The sequence below is a fragment of the Epinephelus lanceolatus genome, chromosome 23 (assembly GCF_041903045.1).
Source record: "Epinephelus lanceolatus isolate andai-2023 chromosome 23, ASM4190304v1, whole genome shotgun sequence".
Taxonomy (NCBI): Eukaryota; Metazoa; Chordata; class Actinopteri; order Perciformes; family Serranidae; genus Epinephelus; species Epinephelus lanceolatus.
This window is the reverse complement of record NC_135756.1, coordinates 19,761,781-19,770,596: the sequence shown is the minus strand read 5'-3', so window position 1 is coordinate 19,770,596 and position 8,816 is coordinate 19,761,781. Positions and strand designations below refer to the sequence as shown.

General features: G+C 42.0%; 1 long non-coding RNA gene across 2 annotated transcripts; it reads left to right on the top strand.

Annotated features, from left to right (window-relative positions):
• The first annotated feature begins 619 nt into the window (after nucleotides 1-619).
• LOC117249472 (uncharacterized) lies at nucleotides 620-2,532 on the top strand. Of its 2 annotated transcripts, none has more exons than XR_013490409.1 (4): nucleotides 620-993; nucleotides 1,069-1,155; nucleotides 1,244-1,308; nucleotides 1,529-2,532. It is a non-coding gene; the product is annotated as an uncharacterized LOC117249472 (long non-coding RNA). The 2 variants fall into 2 exon arrangements; XR_013490408.1 differs by having other exon boundaries at nucleotides 1,512-2,532.
• Nucleotides 2,533-8,816: the final 6,284 nt, after the last annotated feature.

Genomic DNA, 8,816 nt, shown 5'->3' with positions numbered 1-8,816 from the left:
TTTATGAGACTCACCGGGCTGCCAACTAAATCCAGTGTAAACCCATCTGCAGCAATACTTGATGCTGAGAGCAACTGATGTAGTATAAAGTGTGGGGAAAGTCTGCATAGGTTGGGAGGCAGGGGAAGCAGATGGGTCAAACAAAACTGGACTTTCATTCAGGAGGCCACAGTTGTGTACCTTGTGAAACCAAAAGTCAGTGCTGTTTTAATGTCATATGAAGCAATTTGCCTACAGTTGTTGCACACTGATGTCACTCCAACACATTTTCACTCCGACCTCATCACATATTGACGTTTGGTCATGGACTCTCCATGTCCAAATACGATCTGAAAGGTACCCTGGGTGTGCTGGTTTTTGACGTTCTGGGAAGCGGGGTCACTTTATACCTGTTACATGCATCGTCTTCTTTCAAAATGCACTTCTGTTTTCACAGGATTGTTTACATACAGTCTCTTTTAAAATAAATGCACTACATCAGTACACCATGAACTGATGTTTTTTTTTTTTTTTCTTCCAACAAAAAACACACGTTGTTGGGTTTAGGAAAAAATAACAGGGTTTGGCAGAATCTTATGTGACATGAACACCACTCTGCCAGGTGAAAGTCTGTGTTTGTTGGACCCATACACCACCCCTTCTGTCCACCCTACTAGGACTTTTGCCACCATGATGTGGCAGGACGGCACAGCCCGTCTCCACTCATGTTGTGTATGTGCTGGGTCAGGTGGATAGCTGTGTAGGCTCGCCCCTTTGCTCCCCGCCCATTGAGTGACACTGGGCTGGGAGCAATTATCCAATTTCACCAGCGTACTGGGCGAGGCCAGCCAAAGCTATATATGGGGGAGAGCTGCGCCTCTCAGATGTGCGTCCCCCCACCTTATCCGGAAACCTGAGCGTGTGTGTCGGCAGTGTGGTTTGGCGTGGCAGAATTTGATCCACGTGGCTGTCTTGAGACGCAGGTCGGCGCGTCTCCTCTGCTCACTTTGCCAGGTAGGCTCAGACACTATTATTGCGTCTCTGGCTCGTATTGGTGCCGTGTCTGATGCGCTTTCTGCTCTCCGGCAGAGTTGGCCTGTACTCTGGCCGGGGGTTGGGAGTGCGTGGCCTCGGAGCCGTGCGCAATAATCCGCGCACCGCGTTGGGAACCCTCAGGTAGGCTGGCTCGTGTGTGTCTGGCGTGTCTCATGCGCTCTGTCGGGCTGCACATTATGTGACTCTGGTCTCTGTTTGCTGTTAGCAGCTATAAAGGTGGTTGGTTGGTGGCTATTTCTCCTGTTGCCTGTGACGCTGCGCCCTCACTCACGGGTATGTATGCGTGATTGTTTTAATCCATCCAATTGCAAGTCACGTATTAATTTTAGTCTGTATCACAGCAGGTGGCTCCTCCTCTGAGGTGGGCCGCTGCGCTGCTGCTGCTGTTCTGTCTCGGGTTCACCCCAGCAAGCTTATTGTTCTCTTACATTTGTGTTTATTGTTTTTCGTTGTTTTGTTTTTTTTGACATCATCAGTGTGTGTGGGTGCGCAGGTGTTTGGAGTTTCGCACGCCTGGAGTAAGTCAATCTGGATGAAACTCAAGTGTTGGCTGAACTGTATGCAGTGCTGCTCATGTGGAAGAAATGAATGCAGCATAGGACTTAAAGCTACACCAAGAGGACTGATCCACGTCAGCAATCTATTAGTATTGGTTGATTATTGTTTCTTTGTATTGTAATTAGATAATTATTTCGATCATTGGTAGATTTTGTGACCGTTGTTGTTTTCTGTAGATTTTTTTTTGTGTTTAGTTATCCAGTTATTTTTGCATAGGTTTTGGTTTCCTATTTTTTTTTTCGTTTATTATTTGTTTGTTATATCAACAAAAGCACAATCAACCTTGGTGGAGACCTCCTGGGCCCGGCATAGTGTGGTGTTGGGGCAGTTTCTGGCTTGGTTCTGTTTTTTTCTTGCCCCTTGCCTTGACTAATATCTGCCTCTTTTGTTGGACAGGAGCTGTTGGGCTGGTGTGGCGAGCGACTGACTGATTCCTGCGGTGGCGGTCCCCTCACTTCCTGTACAGTAGTGCACATGGGTGTCAGTTGATGGTGTGTGGTTTCTTTTTTTCTTCACGTGTGGTGTGCCTTATCAGGACCCTTCCCCTCCCCCTCAGTCGTCGCCGCCTGGTGAGCCCTCAGCCCCTTTACACAACACATGCACTTTTTTTTTTGGCAAACTTAACCAACCTGTCAAGAGGCCCCAGAGGATTGTGCAATAATTTGCCTTTTGTTATTATTATTGTAATCTAGCTTGCATCATCACTGAGATTGGTCAGCATTTTAAATTTTGAAATATCGTTAATAAACTTTCTCTTTTATATTTTATTTGGAATCCGTCAGTCTCTGTGTCTCTCGTACCTGTGTGACCTTGTTTACAGTATTAGAGAGGCGTTTCCCCTCTGATATATTTCCTGGGAGTGAAATTCCCCTAGGTGGCGTTGTCGGACACTTAATAACAGAAATAAATAAATTCAACCCTCGTAGCATTGCCACAATAACTTTCGTTCTTATCCCACCACACGCTGCTGAGTGCTGTTAAACTATGATAGCGACTGGTTGCGTATCAAAGGATGGCTTTTTTCATAAGTGTCTGATGTGGCAAGTCACTTAGACCGGGTTGGTCACTCATGTGACCCATTTTCTTGGCTCTACCTAACAAAACTTGCTAAAGGGCAGCCTGTGTGTTACTTGAGGACCTGGAGGGGTGAGACACTTTGTTGGTATTAGGTATTTTCATGCTGTGTAATGTGTAATATGTTAATTTTGTTTAGGTATTTTAGATCAACACACTGTTCACTGATCTAATACTGACCTTTGGCCCTCTTACTCGAAATTGGATTTCGACAACTTCAAAGTTAGACTGGGTTGGTCAGTCATGTGACCTAGTTTCTTGACTCTACTTAACAAAACATACTGATTTTAACCCAAAACTTGATCTTTTTTCTAAACCTTACCAAATTTTTGTTGCTTAAACCTTGACGTTGTGACGGTTTCACAACATTAACCACGTTTTACAATCTATTCAGCCGCGCGCCACATAGACACATTAAAAGGTGGCCTGTGCGTCACTTTAAGACGCAGAGGGGCGTGACAATTTGTCGGTAGAAGGTATTTTCATGCTGTATAATGTGTATCATGTTAATTTTGTTGGAAGTATTTCAGAGTAAGGTTGACGGTCGACCGTCAACCTCCTCAAGTAAAACTTTCTTCCCCACTATGTTGCAAACTTTTAAAAAGGCCTTTCCCCCCCACTATGTAATGTAGATCAAATCCTCAAACATACCCCTCCGCTGCAAGCTGAAAATAGACTTAATTAAAACAAGATCTGAGGTTGCAGCTGCATAAATTATAATTTTACATCTTCTCATCCACTACCTCTTACATCTGACACAGCTGTGTAAACAGCCTCTATACTTTGGGAAAGTTGAACTCAATTTAGCACTTATCACGTCAAAGCTAAATATTGTTCCATGGTTTTAGTGTCGCACTTTAGTATAGACAACACTTAAATCCTAAAATGACAAATTCTGATTATATAAAATCATCACATGGATTTATTGCCCTTACTGTGCACAGCACACGATTCCTAGGAAACATTTTCCAAACATAGTTTTTACTTCAAAAGCTGTAGAGTTTGTTATGTTTGTGATAGCTCACAGAAGCTTGTTACATTTGCAAATGATTATGACTACTTTTTTCCAGAAGCTTAGTTTGTGTTTGTGAATGTGTGCTAAACACAGGTCACTGATGTCTGGAAAATATAAGCATGACATGTGAGATAATGTCAAAAATAAATCACATTGGTTCCCCAGGGCAATGACACACTGCAAAATATTAGCCAAATAAAGAGAGCGATCTGAGTTTTGTCTGTTATTAGCAGGCAAGTTCTTGCGTTGTGTTTGTACATGATCTGTGATTATGGTGACACCTGGTCGTTCTGATTTTATGTGTCCTGTAATTTCAGCCCAGCAGAAGTCAACACAGATGAATCATAACCAACTTGTTGAGGCAAAAGAGATGTATCAAAGCTTGAGCGAGCAGTGTGGCTTCGAGAAGAGACTGGGGTTGGAAAATGGGTCAAAACCAAAGCAGATAATGGTTTGTGTGAAGTAAATGTATAATGTTAAAGTACTGGTAATAGTCAGTTTAAAAGTGAAAGTAGGTAGCAAGGCTCCTATTATATTACTTTGAAATGGCAGCCAGCATAAAGTGCTTTTCAAAATAAAATCTTTTCCACAGCTAAAACCAAGGACAATGACAGCTTGTCTTTGGGAGACAAGATTTTGGTAAGACCAGATGGCGCATGGCAAAATTTAATATAATAACTAGGAGGCTGAGCATATAAATTCTAAATGCACGTAATAAAATCAATTAAAAAATCAGCAGACAACCAGAGAGGAGCAGCATGGTTCAGGCACTAAGTAAAGAAATAAACAACCCTGAGAACTCGGCATGACTTGCTAAAATAAAACCATGATTGACCTGTTGAAGGACTCTCAATAATATTAAGGAAAAATATGCAATTTCAGCAATAATTTACCACACCTGGAGGAAAACAAGGCCGCACAACTGTTCAGCCAGAATACATAATGGTTTCTAAATGCACCAGCATGGAAAACATACAGTACTGGAATAACTGTTTGTCTCATGAGCTTTTAGTTCCCCAATTAAAGCGCAAAGATGACCTGAAACAATAAAACAATCACGGACCCAGCATTGAACCCTGAGGAACACCATGCAACTGTTGGCCAAACAAAACAGTTCTATAACACAGAGCTGGTCTGTGTATCATTTGTGTTGCTGACAGCTTTGGTCAGCACTTACACTGTAAAGCTTAACATGAGTGGAGCAGCCACAGTAGTCCTATGTGTGCACACAGGATGCATTCAGGCACAGTACTGAGTGTCTCCTGTGTTTTGGAGGCGTTCAGAGCCCAACATGCAGTCACTGGAGTTTGTTCTTTTCTCTGTCTCCTCCATTTGTCAATCAATGACCGTGGTGTCTGAGAAGTCTTGTGATGTGGAAGGACAGATTAGCAGCTATGGTATGCAGTTTTGGACAGTGCTGGTCTTCACATGACCTTCTCCTTTGTAACAAGAGGAAGCGCAGGGGGTCTCAGTCCTGTCAATAAGCCTTGGCTAACATCAAGAAGGATGAATTATACTTTTACACTAGTGATTATTTAGTCATGGTCACAAAAGAGCAAAGTAAGAATTCTTCATCTGTTATCTCTATCAGTAGTAAATTTTATTTTGATTAGCAGTACTAATGGGGATTGTGGGAGAAGCATAGCGTACTTCAAGTGTGATATGACCCAAGGACACAACAAAGACATTTTAAAAATGGTAAAATGGAATGAATCAGTAATATAGTGAAAAGAATTCTCCGTCCATGTGTTGCAATATATTTAATGCTCTCCCAGACCAGCCCGTCTACAACACTACTTCCTTTAAAAGGTACATTATTACGACTTCCTTCATCGTCACCATGTTTGCTGTTGTCAGAAATTGTTGACTCTGCTCTCTAGTGCCATCTAGTGGGTGTATCTATACCAACATTAACAAAGCATGGAAAACTACGAGCACTGACTGAATTAATATGCGATTTAGGAGCCGTACACATGTTGCATCTTTAACCACCTGGAAAACCCAAGATCGGGCACTGGACGCAAGTCTTGCGCCCACTCTGTGCCAAGATTCAAGGTTGTGTCTGAGGTTGCTGAGCGACTATAACCAGCACTGTATCATAGACTACTTACTAGAAATCCTGAGTGCAGAGCTGATCTTCCAAGTGTTGTTCTGTAAGTGTGCACTGGGCCAAAATATAGTCCGCTTTGAGTAGTCCTTTATTAAAATAATCAACTTCTCCTCCATATTTTTCACAGACTGATATTTACAGAAGAAGGGAGAGATATCTGTCGGCTGTCATTGGTTGTTCCTCGTCACATGACATGCGGTGCGCGTTGCTCTGTTCCAAAAGTTGAACTCTGTTTATCTCAGGGCGTAGCCATCGCGCCTTCAAAAACAGGCCATCGGTAATGTGTGCTCGTCACAGCGGTGCCACTCTGGCATTTGAGCACACCTGTTGCATGTCTACATTGAAAACAATCAATTTGAGGGTGCAAAAATGTGGCAGGTGTATGGCCCCTTCAGCAAACAACTGAAATGTGTGTTGGAGACTGGCCAGTGTCTGTAACCTGGGTTGAAGGTTTCTAAAAGCCAAGAAATACTTAGGTTCATATTAGGCCCTTCGTATTCTGCTGCAGTTCGCCAGGCATCCAAAACATTCAGTAGGAGTTACTATTGCAATAAGAAAAACATGATCCCTCACTGGCTTCCCACCAATGAATACTGCCAGTAGTTTTTGCTTGGGTTTAAGATTGAAAGGCTTATAAAGAGGCTTAAGGGTTTGGATAGCTGTGTTGCAAGGTAACTTTTCTTATCCAAACACATCCCAGTCTCATAATTTATAACATTTGATGTTATAAAAGAATTCAGCTCATTCTTTGGGTTACCAAGACCCCAGTTTATTGTATTTATTCTCTCTCTGGCGTGTAACATTTATGTGGAGTTCAAAATTTTAAATCTGTGTATCAGTCACTTTCCACTTGTCAAACAAAAGTGACCTCACTGTACATCTGTTGCACCACACCGGCTCAAACAACTGGTTTAGGTTTGTGTCTCTTTAATGGGTCACAAGGTCTCTTCTGCTGGATCTTTGCTGTGACACTACTGATATTTTGTCATTAGCGAAATTCAATTTACTCTTTGGAGGGGCCAAGTTGAAGATTTCCATTTCGTGGCCGATCCCTGCCATGGACAGGACCATTACATCAGAAACAGGGTGGAAACACTGGAACCAGATATTTAGCACACTGGAGTATTTATTGGCACTTGAGATGAAGCAAGTTTAGGATCCTTCAGGTGATTGAAACTATGTCAACTTAAACGTAAGACAATTCAGAGCCAGAGAACACATGTGTATGGGTAGACTGTAGCCTGCAGCTCATGGCTACAGTAAGAGATCTTGCTTAATTCCTTGGACATTCCCTTAGCAACACATACATTTAGCCTGTATGTGACGAAAACATACATACACAGAAATAAAAGTAGTTTTGGATACATTTGGAGGAACACTAAATTGACTCAGTATGGGTTGTGGGATGAAAAATCTCAAGGTATTGGAAAAATTTTTTCAGATCTAATTTAAACCAATCCACCCCTGATATTCTCCATACAGACTCCACTGCCTAAAGAACACATCATCCACTGCAGTGGAGCAGAGGGGGCAAAGATTCCTCCGTCAAAGCAATTAGGCTTGGAAGAAACTGCCAAAATGTTACTTTCACTTTTTCCAGGATGCTGTCGTGTGGGTTTGCTCTTAATGCAGCAGTGTTATAAAGTTATATGGAGTGATAGGACATTAGGGTTCACACTGTCTTTGGGGCAGAGATGCAGAAATAACCAGAATGTTTGAGTTAACGGACGGAGCCAGGTAAACCTCTGACAGCTGTGCAAATCATGCAAACTGGCAAACATAGGACTGGAGTATGCTTGAAATGAACTAGCTCAGAGAGGAGAGGTTAAGATCTTGCATACTTTCTCACCTACACATAACTGGGGAATTGCTGCATGAAGTTGTAAGATTGTCAGTTTTTGGGAAGTAACAGAAATTGGCAGAGGCAGCCCTCCTAGATCCTGGCGTCGAAAAGGTGTAGGAAAGAGGTTTCAGATGCTGTTTATAAGGCAAACACTTGAAGTACACACTTTTCCACTTCCTTCACCACTTGTATACTTAAGCTCTCTGTCATTTCACACATGGCTGACACTGCACATTAAAGAGTGGGGGGTTGATTCTCAGTGGGCAGCACAGTCGCCAGAACATCGTATCATATCTATATTTCTAATGTGATGTAGATGGGATGGTGGGTGGTGTTATACCCAGACGAGACTCCTGCCAAGCTGCACACAACTGCAGACCAGTGATCAGGACCAGCAAATAAAAACAAAACTTACTGTTTTTTTTTTTTGTTTGTTTGTTTTTTTAAAAATCTAGACATCATTGAGTTTCCTGCTGGGATAGTGCCATGAAAAGTGTTTGTTTTTAACAGATAATGAGGTGGATTTGACCAAGACATTGTTGCGTTTCCTGTTAGGATATTGTCACGAAGAGCAGTTGTTTTTTTTAACCAATAAAACAGTTATGTGAGTGAGTTATTGCTGACTTTCCTGCTGGGATAGTGCCACGAAAAGAGGTTGTTTTTTGCTGAAACATTGCTGTGTTCATTAGTGAACTGCTACCACTTGCCATCTACATGTTAGCATTGCTCACAATATGCATTTGTGGAAAAGGGAATACAAATATGCTGAAAATCATTTACTATCTGGATGGACTCAGTTTTGGCGGAGTAAACAAATATACAGGCATCCTTATTTTGACAAGGAAGATGTAAGGGGGAGAAGGGACACAAGGACGAAGTAGCAACACAGAACAGGATGTGCAAATGTGTTTTTGTTGGATTCAGCTTTCTCTGCTGTCAAAGAAAGAAATCTCTATGGAAAATCTTTTCTTTTTCGTCTCTTTTGTGTTTACTTAGAAATGTTCCATCTTCTAGGCGTCTTATTCACACAATTTATTTTCTGTTCTTTTGGGCACAACCTACATAGAAAATCCCCAAAAGATTCCCTGCACATGGAAGTCGTATTTCCATATTGATCCCAGAGTGTAAAGAGCATTTGAATCCAACACTTGACCACATTTCTACTAATTAAAAATGTTGAG